The following is a 26,313-nucleotide window of genomic DNA, read 5'->3' as shown; positions in this document are numbered from 1 at the left end:
GGGTGAGGGAAGCTGTAGTACTGCTTGTGGGAGGGCTGTTACGTGCAGTCTGGTGGGTTGGTGGTGGGGGTGGGGGGCTGGGATTGGGTGGAACTGAAAAGGAGGAAAGTAGAGAAGGGGAAAAGGATTGGTAGATCCGTTGGCACAACAGAAAGAAGGCTGTGTAGTGCTGGAGTGGGAACAGGAAATGGTATATGCAGATGAAGGCGAGGGACTCACAGTTTGTCAGTGGCCATTCGTGCGGACAGGTAGCTTGTCAGCAGTCATGTCCACATAGCAAGCAGCACAGTGGCTGCAGTTTAGTTTGTAGATCACTTGACTTCTTTCACAGGTAGCCTTCGACGGGATAGGAGAGGCCTGTGACCAGACTAGAGTAGGTGTTAGTGGGAGGCTGTATGGTACAAGTCTTGCATGTAGGTCTGTTGCAGAGATATGAACCTTGAGACGAGGGGCATATACTCACTCGTGATGATTGTGGTACTGCCCTCTGAAACACATAGGGGAAAGAATAATAAATGTGACTGGTTGCAATAATTTCAACTGAAATTTAAGACACCAATATCTTAATGCAAACTGCTAGTGAAGAATGTAGTCATAAATCCTGGACATGTGCTGCAACCATCAGACAATATCCAAGGTTCTTGTTGTGCCAAAGATAAAATTTACTACCTTGTCTGTTCGCTCAAAGGAGTACCACATAATGGATATGTTTCCATTGGGAATGCTCTATGTGTGTCGTACACTGCTGTGAAGAAAGGTGATGTGTGTACTGAACTGTTAAATATATGGAGCAGCAGTGGATTGGGGATGGACAAGGATGTTGCCTAGGTTCATTGGGTGGTGGAATACCTGTGTGTGAGGGGTTGGTAGGATACTGAAGAGGGTATTTTCTTTCAGTGCATGATGAGAGGTAGTATAAACCCTGGTGGAGAATGTGATTCAGTTGGTCCAGTCCTGCGTGGTACTGAGCCACGAGGGGAGTGCTTCTTTGTGGCCAGACAATGGGTATGTGGGACGTAGTAGGTGACTGGAGATAGAAGGTGTGGGAGATCTGTTCTTGTACAAGGTTGGAAGGGTCATTATGATCTCTAAAGGCCTCAGTAAGATGCCCGGTATATTTCGAGAGGGACTGCTCCTCACTACAGATGTGGTGACCATGTGTGGCTGGGCTGTAAGGAAGGGGCTTCTTTGTGGAATGGGTGGCAACTGTTGAAGTGGAGGTATTGCTGGTTGTTGGTAGGTTTGAAATGGATGGAGGTACTGATGTAGCCAATATTGAAGTGGAGCTCAATATCGAGGAAGGTGCCTTGTTGGTATGCGGAGAACCAGCTGAAGCGAATGGGAGAGAAGGCGTTGAGGTTCTGAAGGAATATGGATAGTGTGCCCTCACCCTTGCTCCATGCCATGAAGATGTCAACAGTAAATCTGACGCAGGTGAGGGTTTGGGAGTTTTGGTGGTTATAAGGATTCTTGCTGTACCACTGATTTGTTTTTATAAAATGCATGTTTGATCATCAGCTGATTTTATTTTAAACCCAAATATCAACCAGTATCAGTCATGGACCATCTTCACGGGTAAGAGCAAAGCAGTACTGCTCTGTGTAACCTTGGTATTAGTATGTTCGCATCTAAAAGTTGCAATCTCCCCCTTCCTTCCTGATTCCATCTGTTGTCCACATTAAACAATGTCCAGTCCAAGTAATTAATAAGCAAAGTATTTTATGAAGATTTGAGAGGAGCAAAGATTACAATAAACTTTCAGATTTACTTAGCTTGTCATGTTAAAATAGCTCCAGTTCTTCTTGTCTAGGGGTCTGATTTTTGAAGCCAAACATTTCACTTCAGATCCTCACGGTTGATTTGAACAAAATAAATATGAAAATTGTTGTTGCAGCATTTTCTACGTAAATATATTTTGTCACAGGGAGTGTGCAAGGGATAAGTCCCTGCAGGCGCACTATCCTCTGTGCCCTCATTGGCTCAGATGGATAGAGTGTCTGCCATGTAAGCAGGAGATCCCGGGTTCGAGTCCCGGTCAGGGCAAACATTTGCTACATGCCCCCAATGATGTATATCAACACCTGTTTCAGCTAGGATGTTGATTTAATTATCATTTCATTCTAGAGAAGCTGTACAGTCATCAATGGTATCTGTTCTTTTGGGAACAGATACTAACTTCATATATATTTTATCACATTTTAGTATATCATAAAGTATTTTGATTTTTCACATTAACAAAGCCAAGATTACATTGTTCACACAAAAATACATCTGATCACATCAGAGGCAAGCTTACGACTCTCTCACTCTGCAGAAATAACCATATTCCAGAGGGTTTACAATTTTCCTTAACAAATGAATTTCTATTAGATTCTGTTACATTATTAATTTTGATTATAGTTTAATAAATGAATCCAGAAATAAACATAGTAAACAGTACAGAATTGTGTAATTAATAATAGAAATTCACCATATAGCGGAGATGCTGAGTCGCGATATGCACAATAAAAAGATTCACACAATAATAGCTTTCGGCCATTAAGGCCTTTGTCAGCAGTAGACACACATACACACACGCACACACACACTCACTCAAGTGCAACTTGCACACACATCTGCAGTCTCAGAGAACTGAAACTACACTGTGATCAGCAGTACCAGTGCATGATGGGAGTGGCGATTGGGTGGGAGTAAGGAGGAGGCTGGGGCAGGGAGGGGGAGGGATAGTATGGTGGGAGTGGTGGACAGTGAAGTGTTGCAGTTTAGATGGAGGGTAGGAGAGAAGGTGCAGAGGGGGGAGGGGGTAAGTAGTGGAAAGAAGAGAAATAAAAATAAAATAAATTAAAAGACTGGGTGTGGCGGTGAAATGACGGCTGTGTAGTGCTGGAATGGGAACAGGGAGGGGGCTGGATGGGTGAGGACAGTGACTAACGAAGGTTGAGGCCAGGAGGGTTACAGGAACGTAGGATGTATTGCAGGGAAAGTTCCCACTTGCACAATTCAGAAAAACTGGTTTTGGTGGGAAGGATCCATATGGCACAGGCTGTGAAGCAGTCATTGAGATGAGGGGTATCATGTTTGGCAGCGTGTTCAGCTACAGAGTGGTCCACTTGTTTTTTGGTCACAGTTTATCGGTGGCCGTTCATGCGGACAGACACCTTGTTGGTTGTCATTACTACTGAGAATGCAGCACAGTGGTTGCAGCTTAGCTTGCAGATCACGTGACTGGTTTCACAGGTAGCCTTGCCTTTGATGTGATAGGTAATGTTAGTGACCGGACTGGAGTAGGTGGTGGTAGGAGGATGTATGGGACAGGTCTTGCGTCTAGGTCTATTACAGGGGTATGAGCCATGAGGTAAGGGATTGGGAGCAGGGGTCGTGTAATGATGAACGAGTATATTGTGTAGTTTCGGTGGACAGCGGAATACCACGGTAGGAGGGGTGGGAAGGATAGTGGGTAGGACATTTCTCATTTCAGGGCACGATGAGAGGTAGTCGAAACCCTGGCGGAGAATGTAATTCAGTTGCTCCAGTCCTGGATGGTACTGAGTTATGAGGGGAATGCTCGTCTGTGGCCGGACTGTGGGACTTTGGGAGGTGGTGGGAGACTGGAAAGATAAGGCACAGGAGATTTGTTTTTGTACAAGGATGGGAGGATAATTACGGTCAGTGAAGGCTTCAGTGAGACCTTTGGTATATTTAGAAAGGGGCTCCTCGTCACTGCAGATGCGACGACCATAGGTGGCTAGGCTGTACGGAAGGGACTCCTTGGTATGAAATGGGTGGCAGCTGTCAAAATGGAGGTATTGCTGGTGATTAGTAGGTTTGATATGGACAGAGGTACTGATGTAGCCATCTCTGAGGTGGAGGTCAACATCTAGGAAGGTGCCTTATTGGGTTGAGTAGGACCAGGTGAAGCAGATTTGCAGTGACGAGCAGTCCCTCTCTAAAAATACCGAGGGTGTCACTGAAGCCTTTGCTGACCTTAATTATCATCCCATTCTTGTACAAAAACAAATCTCCCGTGCCTTACCTTTCCAGTCTCCCACCACCTCGCAAAGTCCCACAGTCCGGCCACAGAGGAGCGTTCCCCTCGTAACTCAGTACCATCTGGGACTGGAGCAACTGAATTACATTCTCCGCCAGGGTTTCGACTACCTTTCGTCATACCCTGAAATGAGAAATGTCCTACCCACTATCCTTCCCACCCCTCCTACCGTGGTATTCCGCCATACACCGAACTTAAACAATTTACTCATCCGTCCTTACAGAACCCCTGCTCCCAATCCCTTACCTGATGGCTCATACCCCTGTAATAGGCCTAGATGCAAGACCTGTCCCATACATCCTCCTACCACCACCTACTCCAATCCAGTCACTAACATTACCTATCACACCAAAGGCAGGGCTACCTGTGAAACCAGTCACGTGATCTACAAGCTAAGCTGCAACCACTGTGCTGCATTCTCAGTAGTAATGACAACCAACAAGGTGTCTGTCCGCATGAACGGCCACCGATAAACTGTGACCAAAAAACAAGTGGACCACTCTGTAGCTGAACACGCTGCCAAACATGATACCCCTCATCTCAATGACTGCTTCACAGCCTGTGCCATATGGATCCTTCCCACCAACACCAGTTTTTCTGAATTGTGCAGGTGGGAACTTTCCCTGCAATACATCCTACGTTCCCGTAACCCTCCTGGCCTCAACCTTCGTTAGTCACTGTCCTCAGCCATCCAGCCCCCTCCCTGTTCCCATTCCAGCACTACACAGCCGTCATTTCACCGCCACACCCAATCTTTTAATTTCTTTTATTTTTATTTTTATTTCTCTTTTTTCCACTGCTTACCCCCTCCCCCCTCTGCACCTTCTCTCTTACCCTCCATCTAAACTGCAACACTTGGGTTGGATGTCCATCATTTCAGGGTATATTTTTACATATTTTTGCATCTTTTTACGTGGTTGTGTGTATTTTAATTCATATTTTTCTGTTATCTAGCTTCCCTCACAACCACCTAATGCCTTCATTTGCCCATTTCCTATGTCATTTCCATTTCCCGTGTTATTACCATTTCCCCAACATCATACCTGCCACAGTACTGCCGAAACTGTGGAATCCCCCCCAATGGCCTAACCACAAAAGCCCTTTCTCTGGATCCCACCCCTCCTTTCACAGTGACTTTCACCTCCACACTAGTTTCACCATCATCCAGCTGGATCCACCCCATTCCCCACACAACTAACTATCCCCTGGTCACTTTCTAGGAATTCCTCAACTTCATCTTGGCCTCACATCCTTTCCTGCAGGCCTTCCTAAGAACACCAACCTTTCAGCAGAAGCAAAGACAGCCATACATAGCCTCAAAACAGATCCTGATCTAATCATCCTACCTGCAGTCAAAGTCTCTACCATTGTTGGTATGAATCACAGTGACTACCTTGTGGAAGGCCTCCGCTCTGCCAATTGTCTGATTCCTCCATCTACAAACTCTGCTAGAATGATCCCATCCCATAAGTCCAACAGAACCTCCAATACCTGCTTGAAGCCATAGACCCTTCCCAGAACTTCTTCCCTGAATCCATTTCCATCCTCAACCCTGTGGTACTCTGCGCACATTCACCTTCTCAATGCGTCCCAAATCCACAAACCCAAAAATCCTGGATGCCCTTTGTGGCTGGTTATTGTGATCCCACTGAAAGAATTTCGGCCATCATTGAACGACACCTCCAGCCAATTGCTAGTACCCCCTGAATCACTGCTTGCCACTGTTGATGCCACTTCCCTATACACCAACAACCTTCATGCCCATGATCTTGCCACTGTTGAACACTATTTCTCTCAGTGTCCTTCAGCCCCAAAGCCGACTACCTCATTTCTCATACACTTTACTAAGTTTATCCGAACACACAACTGTTGCCCTTGGGAACTCAGCATTTGTTTCTGGGATACAGGCTTGGTGACTCAGGGTTACTGAGCTAGGACCTTGTAAGTGCCACCAGTCCAGTGTCACTATAAGCTCTGGGCATGCTTCAGCAACCACTGTATGGTGCGGTGATGGAAAATTGTGCGCCACAGGGATCTGGGATCATGGCTTGACCTCCCAAGACCCCAGGAATGGAAAAAAACCTCTATAGAAAAACCCTCAATATCAAGGCGTGCTTTGTGCCAATGAGCCGCATTGCTGTTGAGGGGGAACAGTCATTAGCAGGCAACCTCTGGGGGACCTGCCACACCTCAGTTGTATAAAGCATACCTAAGGGACGTGGGGCTCTGTCTGGATGGACTTTTATTTCCCTAGCTGTGTGTGGGGCCGAGATGGGAGCCTCGTAATTTTCTCCCCCTCTGCCCAGTGGAGTGGTTGGGCCACTGGTAGGTACCAACACCCAGTCAACAAGAGGGCTAGTGTAGCCAGTCTGACTCAGGAATTAGTTCCAAAAAATTTTTCTGTAGTAACAGAATGCTTGCTGGTAATGAGAATGTGTTTTTAATATTTAAGAGGAAAGAGGGCAGCTTCGAGAAACTTACACTTTTTTCTACATTCAAAAAGGCTTAGAGGACATTGCTAACATCTATTAAAATCAGTTAAGTGATTGTACAGTGGGACACTGTTGATCAGAACATCAAGTTCCCAACAAGCGACAAACCTGCAGAAAGCCAAAAGCCTATGGGAATATGCCTTTGAGACTGTGCTCCATACCATGTTACAGCAAAGGTGTGGTGACCTGCAGGACTCTGGCAGACATTCCCAAAAATGAACTTGGCCCAAGAAAGTATTATTAGATTAGATTGAATGTACTTATAGTTCGAAATGATCCAATGAGGAGATCCTCCAGGATGTATAACATGTCAGAACAATGAGAAAACACAAAAAATATTACTATGAAAAGTAAATATGCTAATGTACCTTCCACTGATCCAAAGTGGAATGATGATCATGGATGTGGAATGAGTTATGAGGCGATAAACACTGAATAGAAGAATCATTTTACAACACATATTTGCAGTTATTGCATTACTGCACTGAATACGTACAAAAGTCAGAATTCAGATTGTACTAATATTCACATTATTTTACATTACTAGTAAAACACGCACTCATGTCAGAAATGTAATGAAAAGGGTGGATGGTGATCTAGTTAAATCAGACTCATATATACTTACTTGTAAGAGCACAAAACTTCCAGAGCATGTCAAGGCAGTTTCCCTTCCCCTAAGTGTGTCACCTTATGTCCCCAAACCTATGCACTGTTTCAAATGACAAGGCTTTGAGCATACTACTCTGGGGTGTAACAGACAAGCCACTTGTGGCAAATGTTGTAAGGCCACCCATGGAGTAGTCCTTTGCTCATGTCCTTTGAAGTGTGTGAATTGCTCTGGGGATGACCCTATCTGGAGTAGGTACTGCAGCATATATTTTGAAGAATACAAGATACAAGAACTTAAAACTGTGAAGCCTATCTCATATGGTGAGGCCAGAAAGATATATAAAGCCATGCAGCGCCCCTTCCTTTGCAATTTCCTTTGCTTCTGTTCTTAAACAGCCAGATCAGAAGATCGATGCTGTTACACAGGCGGAGCTTACTAGTGTCGGCACTAGTACCTGCATCTGTCAGTGCACTTGTACTGCTGCAGTTACTTCGAAGCCCATACCTCCTCCCAACCCATACCTCCTCCCAAAACACCAGAAAAGCCTGTGGCTGCCAACATTAAGGAGCTCCCGGCTCCTCCAAAGGTTCAGTCTGGTTCACTGTCTAGTGCTGCCTCCACAGGCAACAAATCAAAGTCAAAGGTAAAGAATCAGCAGCTGACGGAGACAGGAAATAAGGAGTCTGACAATGTCAATGTCACTGTCTCTGACATCTCTCACGATTTGCCTTTGGAGCCGTTGGACCTTGATGTTGGCCTGGGGCACTCATCTCAGCTCAAGTTGGAGCCTGCTCCCATTATAGGCTTTCCTCCCTGGTTCAAAGACAGGGTGAAAGCTTTACCCCCATGATAAATGGCTCCCACACTACAGTGGAACATTAGTGGGCTCAGGACACATGTGGAAGAACTCCTAGCACAGGAATGCCCCCTGTGCTTGTATTTGTAGAAAATGCTTTTTAAAGTGTCTGATGCTCCTGTACTATGCAGCTATACCTTTCTTCACAAGGATGACCTGACTGGGGAAAGACCCGAGGGAGCGGTCACTGTGTTTCTCAATAATGTGCACCACTCCTCTTCTCTCCCATCAGCTACTGACCTGCAAGCAGATGCAGTTGAAGTTCATATCTGTTAAAGGATCACTGTTTACTCATTGTAGTTACCTCCTCAAAATGTGGTTAATCCTGAGTCTCTAATAGCTCTTATAGAACAACTCCCCCATCATGTATTGTGGGGCTCAACCTCTACTTGCCCTTGGGCTTGGATTTTGGAGACCCTCATAACCTCTCATGAATTGTTCCTCGTCATCACTGGCGTAGCCACTCATTTATGTGCTACTACCGAATCATTTTTAGCCATCGACCTGTCTTTGTTCTTGTGGACTCTGTTCAGCGTGAACTGGCTGATGACCTTCATTCCAGTGACCACTTCCCCCTCAAAATTCACCTAATGGATGGAGCTTTCCCTGATAGATGATAAGCAGAGCTGACATGACACTGTTGAGCCAGCTGGCTGTGTTTGGACACCATGACAGCATCTAGGAGGTTGAACCACATTACACAAGTGATACACTATACTGCTAACGTCTCCATCCGAAAATCCTCAGACCATATTTGGAGGCAAGCTGTCCCTTAGTGGACAGATGAGTGCCATTCAGTAATCCTAGTCAGGTGTGCAGCTCTGTGAAGGTTTAAGTAACGTCCAATGGTGGGAAACCTCACAGTGTTTTGAGTTGCAGGAGCCAAGGCTAATGTGTAATTACAGGTCATGGCAAGCAATTCTGATCTCTCTAAACTGTTCCACTCATTCTACAAAAGTGTGGGAAACCTTCAGGAAGGCTTCTAGTAAATACTGTTGATTACCAATAGTAGGATTGCTAAAACAGGGGTGTCTCCAAATAATGCCCAGAAACATTGTCCAGATGTTGGCAGGGCATTTTGCAGTGACTACTGCTAATGCCAGCTGGGATTCAGTGTTCTGCCGCTACAATGTGACTGTGGAGAAGGGCAAGATGGATTTCAGAGCCAACAATTTTGAGTCTTACAACTGCCCTTTCTCCATGCAGGAGCTTGATTCGGTACCATCTGAGAATCTTGATGATGCATCCATTCACAACCAAATACAGTACAGCATGCTTCGATGTTTGACAGCAGCGTTAAAGGGAATCCTCCCTGAATATTTTAATTTGATACACCATAGAGGCTACTTTTCCAACTTGTGGAGAGAGGCCATTTTGATACCCAAACCAGGAAAGGGCCAAACATGTCCCATTAGTTACCGGAGCATTGCATTGATGAGCTGTGTAGAAAAGACTATGGAACAAATGTTTGTACAGGATGGCAGCCAGTCAAGGAATATTTTAGGGAATTAGTTTAAAAATTTTATTTCAAAGGCCCAATGGAATCGTTACAAGTTTTCTCCCAGAGTAATTCACGCCGTGTCTACGTGACACAAGTTGCTTGCCTTTCAGAACCAAGGCAGTTCTGTCCTGTTAAAGCTGCTGACAGGAGATGCCTTGAGCCCTCTGCTGAAACTGCTAGAGAATTCACGTCATTGGTTTTAGCCAATAGTGTGTGCGGGATACCAATCACATGTGTGGGCGCTGGAGTGGTCTGCGGTGCAGAACACACGTTCCTTCTCTCTCTTGTAATCCAGACCTCGAGCAGAACAGACGTCTTTTTGGAATGCAGAGCCTCTGGCACTGCTTTTCACAACCGGCCACCTACGTAAGTTAACATGAACCACTTCCCCTTCCGTTGCCCATTTTAATTAATTGTTCGACCTGCTAGACTGGCCTAAACCTACTAACTTCTGACCCTAGGCACGCCCTTTGTGCTCTGTATATTGAAATATGTCCTCTTTATTGTACTTAATTTCCTGTTTTGTCATTTAACGGCAGCTGTAGCTGCCCACTATCAAGTCCTGACTGCTCGACCTTCTGCACATTACCGCCACGAGGCATATTTAACAACCTTCTTCCCCCTTCCTTGCCATTTTATACATTAACATTGGGGTCAGAAGTTTCTCTCCCCATCCCCAAACCACTTACTCTTGTACATGTTTAACTGTCATCTAGTCTGGATGTTAGCTCCTTATTAGCTCTCAGTGTGGATTCAGGAGATTTGTATCATCTGTTGACAGCTTGACCCTGCTAGAGGCAGCTGTTCAGGAGGCTTTCCTATGTAATCACCACTGTATTGGTGTGTTCTTTGACATCAGTGAGGCATATGGATCTACTTGGAAATGCCGTATTTTCTTTCAGCTACACCAATGGGTCTTTCATGGCACCTCCCCATCTTCGTAGTCCTTCCAGTCTAAGTGCTTTTTTAGATCCCAAGTTGGTGACATGCTATCAGATCGTTTTGAGCAGGAGAATCGTCTTCCTCAGGACAGAGTTTTAAGTGTTACCATCTTTGCCATAGCTATAAACAGCATCCTGTCTATGGTAAGGAATCCTGTAACGTGCTCCTTATTTTTGATCGATTTAGCAATTTCTCTTCCTCCTTCAGTGTTGCAACAGTGACTGGTCAGTAGCAACTTACAGTGTAATAGCTGGAAGAGTGGGCTGCAAAGAAGGGTTTTCAGTTTTCTGCTGATAAGGGTGTGTGTTCATTGTAATCATTCTCATTGTATTTTTAATTTACCTGAATTGCATGTGTGGCACACCATTCTCCCTTTTAAAGACTGTGAGCAATCTGGGCCTCATTCTTGACCCAAACCTGTTGTGGCTATCACACCTAAAGGACCTGAAGGCAAGGTCCTGGAAGGCACTGAATCTCCAGAAATATTGTAACCACTGGTCTTGGGGAGTGAACAGAGCATGTCTGCTCAAGATAGAGCTTTCATGTGATCACAACTGGGCTGTGGGTGCACTATGTACAGGCCTGTGAATCATAATTAACTGAAGATCATTGGCGCTACACACCATGAGGGAAACACTGTGGCCACAGGCGCTTACAGGACCAGCCCCATACCAAGTCTCTGTGCTGAAGCTGATGAACCGCCACTTACCATCTGACAACAACTCATGGTTCATTAGGCTTGTAAGTTCCTTGCTATTTGCAATTCCTTAGCACACCATATCATTGCTCATCTGGCTATGGGATGCCTCTTTACCAGCTGTCCACGGCTGTTTGGGATCTGTGTGAAGTGTAAACTGGAGTCCCTTGGTGTGGAGCTAGGACAACTGCAAATCCACAGTTTTAATCACCTGCCATCCTGGTTACTACAGAGGCCCAGAGTAATTTTAGATTTAGTGCAGTACAGATGAGTTTGCCCTCCTCCATATAATTTTTAATACATTATTTAATGAGATTTAACTGAGCACCACAACTCTGTAGCTGTACTTACAAATGGGTCTAAACAGGGAGGGTCCATTGGTTGCTCTGTTGTTTTCCCTGAACATGTCATCAGGCTAGAATTGCCTCAGGAGATTATTGTATTTAATATGGAATTATATGGGTTTTTGTAAACACTGAAGCAGATGAAATATGTTATCAGTGCTAAATTCCTTGTCTTTCAAACTCTATGAGTGCCCTTAAGTCACTGCAACACTTGTACCCAACAGATAAAGTGGTCCAGAGTATTCAAGATGCCCTTCTCTGACCACAAAGGTCACACCAGGGCACATAGTTACTGCGGGGAATGAAAGTGTGGATATAGCAGCCCCAGAATCCATATCGAGAACCTCTGTTTGTTCAGTGTGCTACACTATGTGATAAAAAGTATCCGGACACCCCCCAAAACATATGTTTTTCATATTAGGTGCATTGTGCTGCCACCTACTGCCAGGTAATCCATATCACGACCTCATTAGTCATTAGACATCATCAGAGAGCAGAATGGGGTGCTCCGTGTAACTCACAGTCTTTGAACGTGGTCAGGTGATTGGGTGTCACTTGGGTCATATGTCTGTATGCGAGATTTCCACACTCCTAAACATCCCAAGGTCCACTGTTTCCGATGTGATAGTCAAGTGGAAATATGAAGGGACACGTACAGTACAAAAGCAAACAGGCTAGCCTTGTCTGTTGACTGACAGAAACCACCGACAGTTGAAGAGGGTCATAATGTGTAATAGGCAGACATTTATCCAGACCATCACACAGGAATTCCAAATTGCATCAGGATCCACTGCATGTACTGAGACAGTTAGGCGGGAGGTGAGAAAACTTGGATTTCGTGGCTGAGTGGCTGCTCACAAGCCACAAATCATACTGGTCAATGCCAAATGATGCCTCGCTTGGTGTAAGAACCGTAAAGATTGGACGATTGAAGAGTGGAAAAACGTTGTGTGGAGTGACGAATCACAGTACACAATGTGGCGATCCAATAGCAGGGTGGGGGTATGGCGAATGTCTGGTGAACGTCATCTGCCAGTGTGTGTAGTGCCAGCTGTAAAATTCGGAGGCGGTGGTGTTATGGTGTAGTCATGTTTATCATGGAGGAGCACCTGCTCATAATGCACGGCCTGTGTCGGAGTGATTACACAACAATAACATTCCTGTAATGGACTGGCCTGCACTGAGCCCTGACCTGAATCCTATAGAACAGTTTTGGGATGTTTTGGAATGCCGACTTCGTGCCAGGCCTCGCCAACTGACATTGATACCTCTCCTCAGTGCAACACTCCATGAAGAATGGGCTGCCATTCCCCAAGAAACCTTTCAGCACCTGATTGACAGTATGCTTGCAAGAGTGGAAGCTGTCATCAAGGCTAAGAGTGGACCAACACCATATTGAATTCCAGCATTACCGATGGAGGACACCACGAACTTGTAGTCATTTTCAGATTGACAGTATGCTTGCAAGAGTGGAAGCTGTCATCAAGGCTAAGAGTGGACCAACACCATATTGAATTCCAGCATTAACGATGGAGGACACCACGAACTTGTAGTCATTTTCAGATTTTCAGCCAGCTGTCCGAATACTTTTGATCACACAGTGAATCTTCCTGCATGCTGTCATTTTGCTGTTAGGTACACAGTCATGCATCGAGGGAACAAAGAGTGGCTGGAAGTGACAGACAATAAGCTCCGTCTAGTAAAGACCACAACATGGCTGTGGTGTCACTCCTTCCAGCCATGCGGGCGGGATGAGGTCCTCCTTACTTGCCTTCTCATAGGACACAGTCCTAATGCATGGCTTCTTGCTCCTGCAAGAAGTATTGTGCTTGTAGTGTACAGATCACTGTGTGCCACATTTTATTAGACCGTTTTATTTTCAGATGAGAGGGCTTCTGCAGATTTGTCAACAGATCTGCCATCTATTTTAAATGATGTTCAAACAAATGTGACGAGAGTTTTAAGTTTGTGTGTGTGTGTGTGTGTGTGTGTGTGTGTGTGTGTGTGTGTGTAAGTGGTCAACCAGACACATTTCCCTGTGCTGTTATTTTAGCTTCTCTGTCATTCTACTTACGTTTTCATCCCAGGTATAGCATCTTCTACCCTTTCTCCATTGTTTTATAATTTGTGTAGGTCACCATGATTGAGGTGGGAGTGAGGGAGTGTCATTTTGTAAGTTTACTCCTCACTGTGTGATAACCTTTTTAGCCTTGTATCCACAGTAAACTCCAAAAACACACACACACACACACACACACACACACACACCTATTTTCTCCTTTGAAGGGAACGTATGTAAATAAATCCACAATGTAACATGGCACCCTTCTGTGCCAACCTGTTTGGGCCTTCTAGAGGAAATCTTCCTAACCTTCGAAAAATCCCAAACCCCTGGTTAGGTTCATGTCCATTTATGATCTCTTTATGAGTTTGACTTAGGGCCAAGATATCATGATTCCTTCACAACCTCAACAACTTTTATCCCACCCTCTTCACCTGATCCCCTTCAGCCCAGCGTGGCACCTTCATAGACATCAATCTCCTCCTCTCTGATGGCTCCATCCTCACATCTGTCAACATTAAAACCACCAATCCTCTCACCGTCATTGTGTGCCACTCTGCCAACGGAGCCACCAGTCTCTTCCCCTTCTCTGCTCCTCTCCTTTCACTCTCTCTATTCCCCCACAACCTCCCAATGCTGCATCTGGAAGCTATGTCTTGGTATTATCTAGTACCTGCAAGCTCTGCCAGGCGGCACTCATTTCTCTGTCCCATCTGTTCCCTGTTATCCCTCTCCCTTTTCTGCCCAACTCCAGATTGCTGCTTCAGTTCAACAAAGTTGCATTCTGGCTGGAGCAGCTGGAGATAGCGGTCATGTGTGCAAGAAGAGTGTTTGCTTGGGTCGTGTGTTCAAGAAGTGTGTTTGCTTGCGGAAATCTGAGTGTGTTTCCTTTCTGAAGAAGCCCTTGGTTGAAAGCTCAATGTATAACAGTCATTTCACTGTGCCTGCCTGCAACCCAGGGTGTCACCCTTACAGAGTTTAGCAATCTATTCTTTTCATAATATTGTTGAAGTTTATATGCACTAGAAGCAAACAGTACACTCATTTATTAGTACACTACTTTAGTGACTTTTATTTTTAACAACATTACACATTTCGATTTTAATACCATCGTCTTCAGGTATATCCTAGCAATATCAGTGTTGCCGAATAGACAAAACGTGTGTGTTAAAGCAAATTTTACAGTGTAAAAGATAATGACATGGCCACCAAAACGTATAGTGGTGTCAAAATGACTGGAGCAGTGTACCAATAATTTTTTGCATGTGAAGTGTCTCAGCCCTTAAGAAGCAGTCTTTTATGAAAGACTTATTTCGGAACAGTACACTGCCATCAGCAAAACATAGATGGTTCAGATATGGACCATGTATTCTTACTTTTTTTCTTACTGTTGGGACTTGAAAAGTTCCTGTAGAACTGCTGGGTATAGTTGACATTGGAGCTTCATGCATGAGTCCTCTTTCAGTTGTGAATTTCCCACTATCTTAATGAATTCTATAGCATTAATGTTGATATTCTTCAGCATACCATAATAATTGTCATCTGTGCCTTTTATAGTAAGGCCCATCACTTAAGATTTTGTGAAGCGGAGTCAAAAGCTTTCTCAGAACCATTGATTTCCAGACAAAGGGTTCCGTAAGAGCTGCTCTGCTGCCGATAATCTGGTGAGCCTGGAGTCTGCCATCTGTATGGCGTTGCCTGCCGTCAGCACTTCCTTGCTGTCTTTTCTGACATGTGGAAGGCATACGATACGACATGGCGACATCACATCCTCTCTACACTTCATGGTTGGGGTCCTCGTGGTCCGATGCCGATTTTCATACAAAATTTTCTGTCACGTCGTACCTTCCGCGTGCAAGTTGCGGCCTCCCATAGTTCCTCCTGAGTTCAGGAGAATGGGGTACCGCAATAGTGTCTTAACTGTCTGCCTCTTTTTAATTGCAATTAATGGGCTCGCTGTGGCGGTGGGAACGCCTGTCTCAGCTTCCTTGTACGCTGACGACTTCTGCCTATACTATAGCTCCGCTGGCATTGCAGTTGCTGAACGGCAGCTGCAGGGTGCCATCTGCAAGGTGCAGTCTTGGACTGTAGTGCATGACTTCCAGTTTTCGGCTGCCAAGACCTGCATTATCCATTTCTGTCGGCGACACGCTGTTCACCCTGAGTCATGGCTTTATCTTGACGGTGAACCTCTTGCTGTGGTGGAGATGCATCGGTTTTTGGGGTTGGTTTTTGATACCCGGTTGACTTGGTTGCCTCATATTCGGCAGCTTAAACAGACATGCTGGCGGCATCTTAACACTCTTCGTTGCTTAAGCCACACCAGATGGGGTGCCGATCAGTCTACCCTTCTACAACTGTACCAGGTGTTAATTCAGTTCCATCTAGATTATGGGAGCCTGGCTTACGGTTCGGCATCCCCTTCTGCATTGCAGTTACTGGACCCCATCCTTCACAGCAGGATCCGACTCGCCACTGGAGCTTTCCGGACAAGCCCTGTCAACAGCATACTTGTGGAGGCAGGTGTCCCTCCAATGCAGTTCTGGCACCAACGAATACTGGCCACTTATGCTACACACGTTTGTAGCTTGCCTGGGCATCCCAATTATCATCTCCTGTTCCCTCAGTTCGGTCATCCATCTTCTAGAACGGCGTCCCCAGCCAGGGTGTACGATAGCAGTTCGCATCAGAGCTCTTCTCTCTGGGCTTGTGGTCTTCCGTCTTCCACCTCTTTTCCAGGCCCCTCTGCATATACCCACGTGGTGTGTGCCCCGCCCATGCCTTCGGCTCGATTTTGCACAGGGTCCGAAGGACTCAGTCCCTCCTGAGGCCCTCCGCCGCCGCTTCCTTTCAATCCTTGCTGCGTTTCAAGGCTCTGACATTGTCTATACTGATGATTCAATGGTTGCTGGTTGTGTTGATTATGAACAACACTCATTGCCCGCTGGCTGCTTTGTTTTCACTGCTGAGTTGGTCACCATCTCTCGCGCCCCTAGAGTATATCTGCTCCTGCTCAGGTGAGCCCTTCGTTATCTGTAGTGACTCCCTGAGCAGTTTATGAGCTGTCAACCAGTGTTTCCCTCGCTCTCGTCTGGTGATGGCTATCCAGGAGTCCCTCCATACTCTTACCCATTGTGGCCACTGTGGTCTTTGTGTGGACCCCGGTTCATGTCGGCATCCCGTGAAATGAACATGTTGACACGCTGGCCAGACAGGCTGTCGGTGCACCAGCCTTGGAGATTGGCCTTTCGGAGAGTGACCTCAGGTCAGTTTTGTGGCAGATGGTACTTCGCACCTGGAGTGAAGAGTGGCACACCCTTCCTTCACCCAACAAACTTCGGGCCATCAAGCAGGCTACTGGTGCATGGCGCTCCTCCTTGCGGGTCTCTCGCAAGGAGCCTGTTCTTCTCTGCCGGCTGCGCACACCCGGATTACGAACAGCTACTTATTGCGCCGTGAGAACCCATCTGTATGTCGCTGCGGGTCAGCTTTGACGGTAGTCCACATTTTGTTGGTGTGTCCCCTTTTAACTGCGCTCAGGCAGACGTTTGCGCTGCCTGATATGCTCCTTGCACTTTTAACAGATGACGCTACCATGGCAGGCTTAGTTTTGCGTTTTATTCGGGGGCAGGGGGCTTTTATCACTTGATCTAAGTGTTTGTCCTTTTTTGTGTTGAGTCTGGCCTTTGGCCTTCGATTTTAGGCTGGGTTTCTTAGTGCATTTGTTGGTGGTTGGCTTTTCCTTTTTTGTCTTTATGGTCGGCCAACCACTGTCACACACTGTGTGATTTTAATTCCTTTTGTCTGGTCTCTGTCTGAATCTTTCTTGTCCTGTGTCGTCTCTTGTCAAATCCATTGTTTGTTTTTATTCTTTGTGGGTGTTTCACTTTCATGGAAAAAGGGACCGATGGCCCTAGCAATCTTGGGACTTCAATCCCACAAACCAACCAACCAACCAACCCAGACAAAGCGGTAATACACACTCATTGTTGGTTATCGTGCAAATAGTCAATTCTGCCATATCCATTTCTAAAGACAGCATGTTTGTTTGCCTGATTAAAATCTTGAGTGTTTTCTATGTGGATGGTTATAATTTTTGTTTATATCTTGCACATTACAGGAGGAGACTGATAAGTAAACAGTTTTGTGTGCCTTGTCTGTTTCCTTTCTTGTGAAGGAGAATAATTACAATGTTGTTATAGTTTTGAGGAACTGTCTTCTTCTACAAACAATCTCTAAATAAATTCCTTCCATTCAACTTTTCATTTGGCCTTAACTGTTTGTCTTGAGACACCATCATCTGCTCTCATCTGGCATTTTTTTGGTATTTTGTTGTTTTCATTATTATATATCTGTGTTTCTGATTCATCTCTTTGATTACATAAACATTTAAAGAAATCTTTGAATGCTCATACAATTTTCTCTCTCTTGTTAGTTACTATGCGGTCTCCCATTTCAGCTGACAAAATAAGTTAATGTTTTGCTTTCTTCATACTTTGTTTTTAGTAATTTCTCATATCATATTTTCATTGTAGCCTCTCGTACCCTATCAAAGACATTTTTGAATAGTTTTGTTAATTCACCATGTTTTATCAAGTTCTCACTACGATTTTCACGAAACTCCCAACTTGTCTTTAATACCTGCCACATTCTGTTTGAGATTTTCTCTTCTTGTGTTGTCTTCATTGCTGCAACATCTTTTGTTATTTGCATTAAATATGTTAAGCAATTGCTGCTTTCATCTTTGTATAATCTGCATTTTTCATCATTCTGGATTTGCAGCAAAATTAATCTTTTTATAGAGAATATGTTTTCAGATAACCAAACAGGTTGCTTGGCTCACTTATCAAGCAGATCTGAGACAATCACTTACAGTATTTGGTGGATACAGCAGAATCAATTGTTAAAATCTTGAGTACAAAAATGGATTTGTAATCCTGTGCAGGCACTTAAAAATATACGATCTCCCTGGAAGATTTTATGTTTTAGGACGTTAATTATGTTCTTAATTCCCCAGTAATCGATAACTTACATTGAGTATTGTTACGTATGCTCCATTTTTTAAAGTAATGTATGGAAAGTTCTGTTTGAGAATTATGAATTATTTAGGAATAAAGGAGACAACTCATCGAAATCCAGAAGAACTGCGCCATTGATTGGTACACAAACAGAAGGTACAGAGCTTTGCTAGCTTTCGGAATAGCTTGTAGGGAAAAACAGACAGACACACACACACACACACACACACACACACACACACACACACACACACACACACCTGTCTCCCTACATCGTGCTTTTTTACTCATGAGCTGTCTGTACTAGTTTTCTGTATTGCATCAAGGAAATGTTTAATAAATTGATTGACATGAATATGTGGAAGAAAGAAGAGGATTGGGCCAGAGCAGTAGCCAAGAGATGGTGAGACGATCATGGAAGATGCGGAGAGGCTTGTGTTCCAAGCAGACCCTGTCAGTGATGGGAAATCGTACAAGATTATTATTATTATTATTATTATTATTGTTATCATCATCATCATCATGATCATTATGACATTATGATACACATACTTTAACTCACTGTTGTATAACTTGCTTTAAAGCTAAATTTATCTTATTTATCAATCTATGCCAGCCTAAAGAAGAAGAGATACAACTATCTTGATCATTTTAACCATATTAATTTAATATGGAACACTTCTGTCCTTCCACATACATAGGTAACAGGTAAAATGGCACAATTAGTGGCACACCGAGCTGACATTCATGGCAATTGGAGTTCAAAGTGGCATTGGCTTATTTAGGTGATCCAGATTTCTCTAAATTGCATAAGTCATAGTCTGGCATCGTTCCCTTCTACAGCTCCATCTACATCTACACAATGCAAACCACCGCGAGGTGCATGCCAGAGGGTACATTCCATTGTACCAGTTGTTACGGTTTCTTCCTGTTCCATTCACATGTGGAATGCAGGAAGAATGATTGTTTGAATGCTTCTGTCTGTGCAGTAATTACTCTAGTCTTATCTTCACGGTCCCTATGTGAGTGATACGTAGGGGGTTGTAGTATAATCCTAGAGTAATCATTTAAAGCTGGTTCTTGAAACGTTGTGAATAGACTTTCTTGAGATAGTTTACATCTATCTTCAAGAGTCTTCCAGTTCAATTTCTTCAGTATCTCTCTGACTCTCACCCACAGTTTAATCAAACCTGTGATGATTTGTGCCGCCCTTCTCTGTGTACGTTCAATATCTCTTGTTAGTCTTATTGGCATGGGTCCCACATACTTGAGCAATATTGTAGAACCTATCGCATGAGAGATTTGTAAGCAATCTCCTTTGTAGATTGACTGCACTTCCCCAGTATTCTACCAATAAACTGAGGTCTACCACCTGCTTTACCCATATCCCTATGAAGTATTACACCCATGTATTTGTATGAGTTGGCCAGTTCCAACAGTGACTCATTGATATTAAGTCATAGGATACTTTTTTTTTCATTTTGTGAAGTGAAAAATTTTATATTTTGGAACATGTAAAGCAAGTTGCCAATCTCTGCGCCATGTTGAAATCTTATCAAGATCTGACTGAATATTTATGGTATATGTGAAGATAGTAACTGTTCTCGAAAGAACAGATACCATTGATGACCGTGCAGTTTCTCTAGAATAAATGATAATTAATTGAAACCCTCAGCTGCCGACAGGTGTTGTTGATATACCTCAATGGATACAGCTGAAAATGTGTCTCCTGACCGCGACTTGAACCCAGGATCTCCTGCTTGCATGGCAGACGCTCTATCCATCTTAGCCACCGAGGACACAGATGAATAGCGCGACTGCAGGGACTTATCCCTTATCTTCACATATATAGTTAAAAGGCTACCCAGCCATTGACCTTCATCTGTGCGAATGAGCACAGGTTGCCCGAACTCTTACGGGAATCATCACCTTAGTGTGAACGAGTAATGAGTGGATGGGCAAATATCTACTAGGTACATTATGTATGTAGATTGTGGACAGTTGGGAATGTGGGGCTCACAGGATGCGTGCAAGGGATAAGTCCCTGCAGTCGTGCTATTCATCTGTGTCCTCGGTGGCTCAGATGGATAGAGCATCTGCCTTGTAAGCAGGAGATCCCGGGTTCGAGTCCCGGTTGGGGCACACATTTTGAGCTGTCCCCATTGAGGTATATCAACAACACCTGTCTGCTGCTGAGCGTTTCAATTAATTTAGAATATTAGAATATTAATTTATAATATTTAAGGAGCTTCTTTCACATATTGCTTCATTACTGATAACTGCATCATCTAGAAAAAACCTGATTTTGCTATTAAAGTAGTCTGCAAGGCCCTTAATATACAACATGAACAGCAAGGGTCCCAACATACTTCCCTGAGGCAGTTACTTCTACATCTGATGATGCCTCTCCATCCAAGATAACGTGCTGTGTCCTCCCTACCGAAAAGTACTTGATCCAGTCTCAAATTTGACTTGACACCCCCTATGATCATACTTTTGACAATAAGCATAGGTGTGGTACTGAGTCAAATGTTTTTTGGATACTAAGGAATACAGCATGGACCTGATTGGCTTGACCCAAAGCATCCTGTATGCCACGTGAGAAAAGTGCAAGTTGTATTTCTCATGATCGAGTTTGGCATTGAGTTGGTCGTTCTGTTCAAGGCACCTCATTATGTTTGAGCTCTGAATATGTTCTAAGATTCTACAACAAATTGATGTCATGGATATTGGATAGTAGATTTGTGGATCACTTCTGCTACCCTTCTTGTAGATGGGTGTGACTGTGACTTTTTCCAAGAAGTGGGAATGGTTTTTTCTTTGAGGGCTCTACGATAGATTTTAATTAGAGGGGGAGCTAACTCAGCTGGAAATTCAGCAGAGAATCTGATAGGGATTCCTTCCATCGAGCCATGGAGCTTTGTTCAATTTTAATGATTTCAGCTGTTTTTCAACACCGCTGAGACTAATACTTATTTCATTCATCTTTTCAGTGGTATGAGGATTAAATGGGGCAATTCTCCTAGGTTTTCCTTTGTAAAGGAACATTTGAAAACTGAGTTAAGCATCTCAGCTTTTGCTTTGCTACCCTCAATTTCAGTTCCTGTCTCATACACTAGGGACTGGGCCACTAACTTTGGTGCCTTTTCCTATGACCACAATTTCTTCAGGTTCTGTGAAAAATGACTTGACAATATTCTGCAACAGTAGTCATTGAAAGCATCATGCGTTGCTCTCTTGACAGCCAAACACATTTCATTCTGCATCTATCCATCTGTAGCCCTACACTTTGTTTTACACCTGTTATGCAATAATCTCTGTTTCTTTCGAAGTTTCTTTACAGTGACTATATACCATGGAGGTTTCTTCCCATTATGAACTCTTCTATTGGGTACACATTTATTAATGCATGGTCAACTATTCTTTCAAAATTGAGTCAGAGTTCCTCTACATGCTCCTGCCCTCAAATTCCTGATTTTTTATCTAGTTTACTGAACATATATACCTTTCTGCTTGTTTAGTTGTCGTTTGTACGAGTGTTGCCCAGAAAGTAATGCACCACATTTTTTCTTCAACATTTCTTTATTAAATGTAAAGGGAATTACAGACACGAAAGAATGGTGTTTCATCTACATGCCCTACTTTTCCTTGTAATCTCCATCCCGTTCTATTGCCTTCCTCCAGTGTGAAACAAGGGCGTTCCTTTAATGGCCCAAGAGTTTTCTGTACATTGAAGTCATTTAGTAAATTTCATACTTTAGTTTTCAGCTAACGTTTCTTATTGTCTCTAGCGATGTATAATTCATGGCCTGCACCTCAGTAGGTATAGGAAGGGAAGGCTGGCAAAGCTTATAGGTGACCGTGTAGTGGGTGGTCGTGGAATCACTCATGGAAAAATTCCTGTGGTAGTTGGTGTTAGAAGTATACCTTTTTTAGATTGAAATCAGCTGATAGGTATACCTGCTTAAAGGAAGTCTCTCTAACTAAGGGCTCACCTTCAGATGATGTCATGTTTCCAAGTAGAGAAGGAATTAGCATATTTCATCAACATATAAGAGGCGTTAGAGATAAAGTTAGTGAACTGCTTATAGATATTGACCCTGAAATTATTGGTATGTCAGAGCACCACTTTAATAACTGTGCAGTTCAGAGGCCTCCTTTACCAGGGTACAGATTAGCTGGCTATTTTTCAAGGAGCTCCTTTTGGGGTGAGGGAGTAGCTATGTATATAAAAAACAGTATTCCATTTGAGTCCATAGCTGTATCATGGCACAGCATTGAACAGATATTTGAATGTCGTGGAGGGGCAGTTAAATTTAGTGAAACTAAACTTTTAATTTTTCTTGTTTATAGGTCCCCTAACTCTGAATTCAGAGCATTTCTGCTCCATCTAGAGAGGGGTCTTGATTCACTTTGTAGGAAGTAGCAGAAATTAGTTATATGTGATGACTTCAATATAAATTTTGTATATGGTGGTGCAAGAAAAAGGATTTTGGTAGATCTCCTAAATTCGTATGATATGTTGCAGATTGTGTTTTTTCCGACTAGGGTGCAGGGGAACAGTAGCACAACCATAGACAATATTTTTATTCATTCTTCATTACTAGATGGTCATTCTGTTAGTAAAAGGGTGAATGGCCTTTCAGACCAGGATGCACAAATTTTAACACTAGAAGGCTTTTGTACTCAAACAAATGTCACATGTAATTACAAACTATGTAGGAAAGTTAATCCAACAGTGGCAGAGACTTTTTTAAACCTTGTCAAGGAGTGGCAGGATGTTTATAGTGCCGATAACATAGATGATAAGTGTAATGCTTTCCTTAACACATTTCGTGCCCCTTGAGAGTTGCTTTCCATTAGAACGTTCTAAATGGGGTACTAGCAGTAATAGGCAGCCTGGGTGGCTGACAAGTGGGATAAGGATATCATGTAGAACAAAGGGAGAATTATATCAAAATGTTAGAAGTAGTCACAATCAAGCTACAGTAGCTCATTACAGACAGTATTGTAAGGTGCTTAAAAATGTTATTTGGAAGACAAAGAGTATGTGGTATGCTAGAATAGCTAATTCACAGGATAAAATTAAAACCATATGGTCAGTTGTGAAGGAAGTGTCTGGTCAGCAGTACAAAGTTGACGATATAAAGTCAGTTCGTATTAAAAATATTTCTGTTACTGATAGATATATGTACAGTATTTAACAATCATTTTCTGAGCATTGCTGGTGAATTAAATAAAAATTTAGTGTCTACAGGGACTCATATAACTTTCTTAGCAAATGCCTTTCCGAGATTGATGTCTGAAATACTCTTCTGTGATACAGACAAGGGGGAGATTGAGTCAATAAGTAAATCACTCAAGAGTAAGGACTCTCATGGATATGATGGAATGCCTAGCAGAATATTATATTGTACTGTGCTGCACATGTTAGCTCTGAATTTAGCCATATTTGTAATTTTCCTTTAGGAATGGTCAGTTTCCTGAATGATTAAAGTACTCAGTTGTAAAGCCGCTTTATAAAAAGGGAGAAAGAGTTAATGCAGACAATTTTAGACCTGTTTCTATGCCATCAGTGTTTGCTAAAGTTATTGAAAAGGTGTATGTATGTATCTATCCCTTAATCGGGCAGGTAGGTTAGAAAATTGAAAGAGGGAAATGGATAGGTTAAAGTTAGATATAGTGGGAATTAGTGAAGTTCGGTGGCAGGAGGAACAAGACTTTTGGTCAGGTGAATACAGGGTTATAAATACAAAATCAAATAGGGGTAATGCAGGCGTAGGTTTAATAATGAATCAAAAAAATAGGAGTATGGGTAAGCTACTACAAACAGCATAGTGAATGCATTATTGTGGCCAAGATAGACACGAAGCCCACACCTACTACAGTAGTACAAGTTTATATGCCAACTAGCTCTGCAGATGATGAAGAAATTGATGAAATGTATGATGAGATAAAAGAAATTATTCAGGTAGTGTAGGGAGACGAAAATTTAATAGTCATGGGTGACTGGAATTCGGTAGTAGGAAAAGGGAGAGAAGGAAACATAGTAGGTGAATATGGATTGGGGCTAAGAAATGAAAGAGGAAGCCGCCTGGTAGAATTTTGCACAGAGCACAACTTAATCATAAATAACACTTGGTTCAAGAATCATGAAAGAAGGTTATATACATGGAAGAACCCTGAAGATACTAAAGGGTATCAGATAGATTATATAATGGTAAGACAGAGATTTAGGAACCAGGTTTTAAATTGTAAGACATTTACAGGGGCAGATGCGGACTCTGACCACAATCTATTGGTTATGAACTGTAGATTAAAACTGAAGAAACTGCAAAAAGGTGGGAATTTAAGGAGATGGGACCTGGATAAACTGAAAGAACCAGAGGTTGTACAGAGTTCCAGGGAGAGCATAAGGGAACAATTGACAGAAATGGGGGAAAGAAATACAGTAGAAGAAGAATGGGTAGCTTTGAGGTATGAAATAGTGAAGGCAGCAGAGGATCAAATAGGTAAAAAGACGAGGACTAGTAGAAACCCTTAGGTAACAGAAGAAATATTGAATTTAATTGATGAAAGGAGAAAATATAAAAATGCAGTAATGAAGCACGCGAAAAGGAATACAAACATCTCAAAAATGAGATCAACAGGAAGTGCAAAATGGGTAAGCAGGGATGGCTAGAGGACAAATGTAAGGATGTAGAGGCTTATCTCACCAGGGGTAAGATAGATACTGCCTACAGGAAAATTAAAGAGACCTTTGGAGAAAAGAGAACCACTTGTATGAATATCAAGAGCTCAGATGGAAGCCCAGTTCTAAGCAAAGAAGGGAAACCAGAAAGGTGGAAGGAGTATATAGAGGGTCTATACAAGGGCGATGTACTTGAAGACAATATTATGGAAATGGAAGAGGACGTAGGTGAAGATGAAATGGGAGATATGATACTGCATGAAGAGTTTGACAGAGCACTGAAAGACCTGAGTTGAAACAAAGCTCCAGGAGTAGACAACATTCCATTAGAACTACTGACAGCTTTGGGAGAGCCAGTCCTGACAAAACTCTACCATCTGGTGAGCAAGATGTATGAGACAGGCGAAATACCCTCAGACTTCAAGAAGAATATAATAATTCCAATCCCAAAGAAAGCAGGTATTGACAGATGTGAAAATTGCCGAACTATCAGTTTAATAAGCCAGGGCTGCAAAATACTAAAACGAATTCTTTAAAGACGAATGGAAAAACTGGTAGAAACCGATCTTGGGGAAGAACAGTTTGTATTCCGTAGAAATGTTGGAACACATGAGGCAATACTGACCCTACAACTTACCTTAGAAAATAGATTAAGGAAAGGCAAACCTACATCTCTAGCATTTGTAGACTTAGAGAAAGCTTTTGACAGTGTTGACTGGAATACTCTCTTTCAAATTCTGAAGGTGGCCGGGGTAAAATACAGGGAGTGAAAGGCTATTTACAATTTTTATGGAAACCATATGGCAGTTATAAGAGTCGAGGGGCGTGAAAGGGAAGCAGTGGTTGAGAAGGGAGTTGGACAGGGTTGTAGCCTCTCCCCGATGTTATTCTATCTGTATATTGAGCAAGCAGTGAATGAAACAAAAGAAAAATAGATTTTAAAATCCATGGAGAAGAAATAAAAACTTTGAGGTTCGCCAATGACATTATAATTCAGTCACAGACAGCAACGGACTTGGAAGAGCAGTTGAACGGAATGGACAGTGTTGTTG

At 43.2% G+C, this 26,313-nt stretch overlaps 1 protein-coding gene and 2 non-coding genes across 5 annotated transcripts in view; all 3 read left to right on the top strand.

Moving 5' to 3' along the window:
- Positions 1–26,313, top strand: part of LOC124594333 — a 108,985-nt gene that overhangs the window by 69,490 nt on the left and 13,182 nt on the right. The window lies entirely within an intron of this gene.
- On the top strand, positions 1,969–2,043 carry Trnat-ugu. The gene has a single exon. It is a non-coding gene; the product is annotated as a tRNA-Thr (tRNA).
- On the top strand, positions 20,639–20,712 carry Trnat-ugu. Its single transcript has one exon. It is a non-coding gene; the product is annotated as a tRNA-Thr (tRNA).

This window comes from Schistocerca americana, chromosome 2 (assembly GCF_021461395.2).
Source record: "Schistocerca americana isolate TAMUIC-IGC-003095 chromosome 2, iqSchAmer2.1, whole genome shotgun sequence".
Classification (NCBI taxonomy): Eukaryota; Metazoa; Arthropoda; class Insecta; order Orthoptera; family Acrididae; genus Schistocerca; species Schistocerca americana.
The sequence above is the reverse complement of the archived record's forward strand: the minus strand, read 5'-3'. Positions and strand labels throughout refer to the sequence as shown.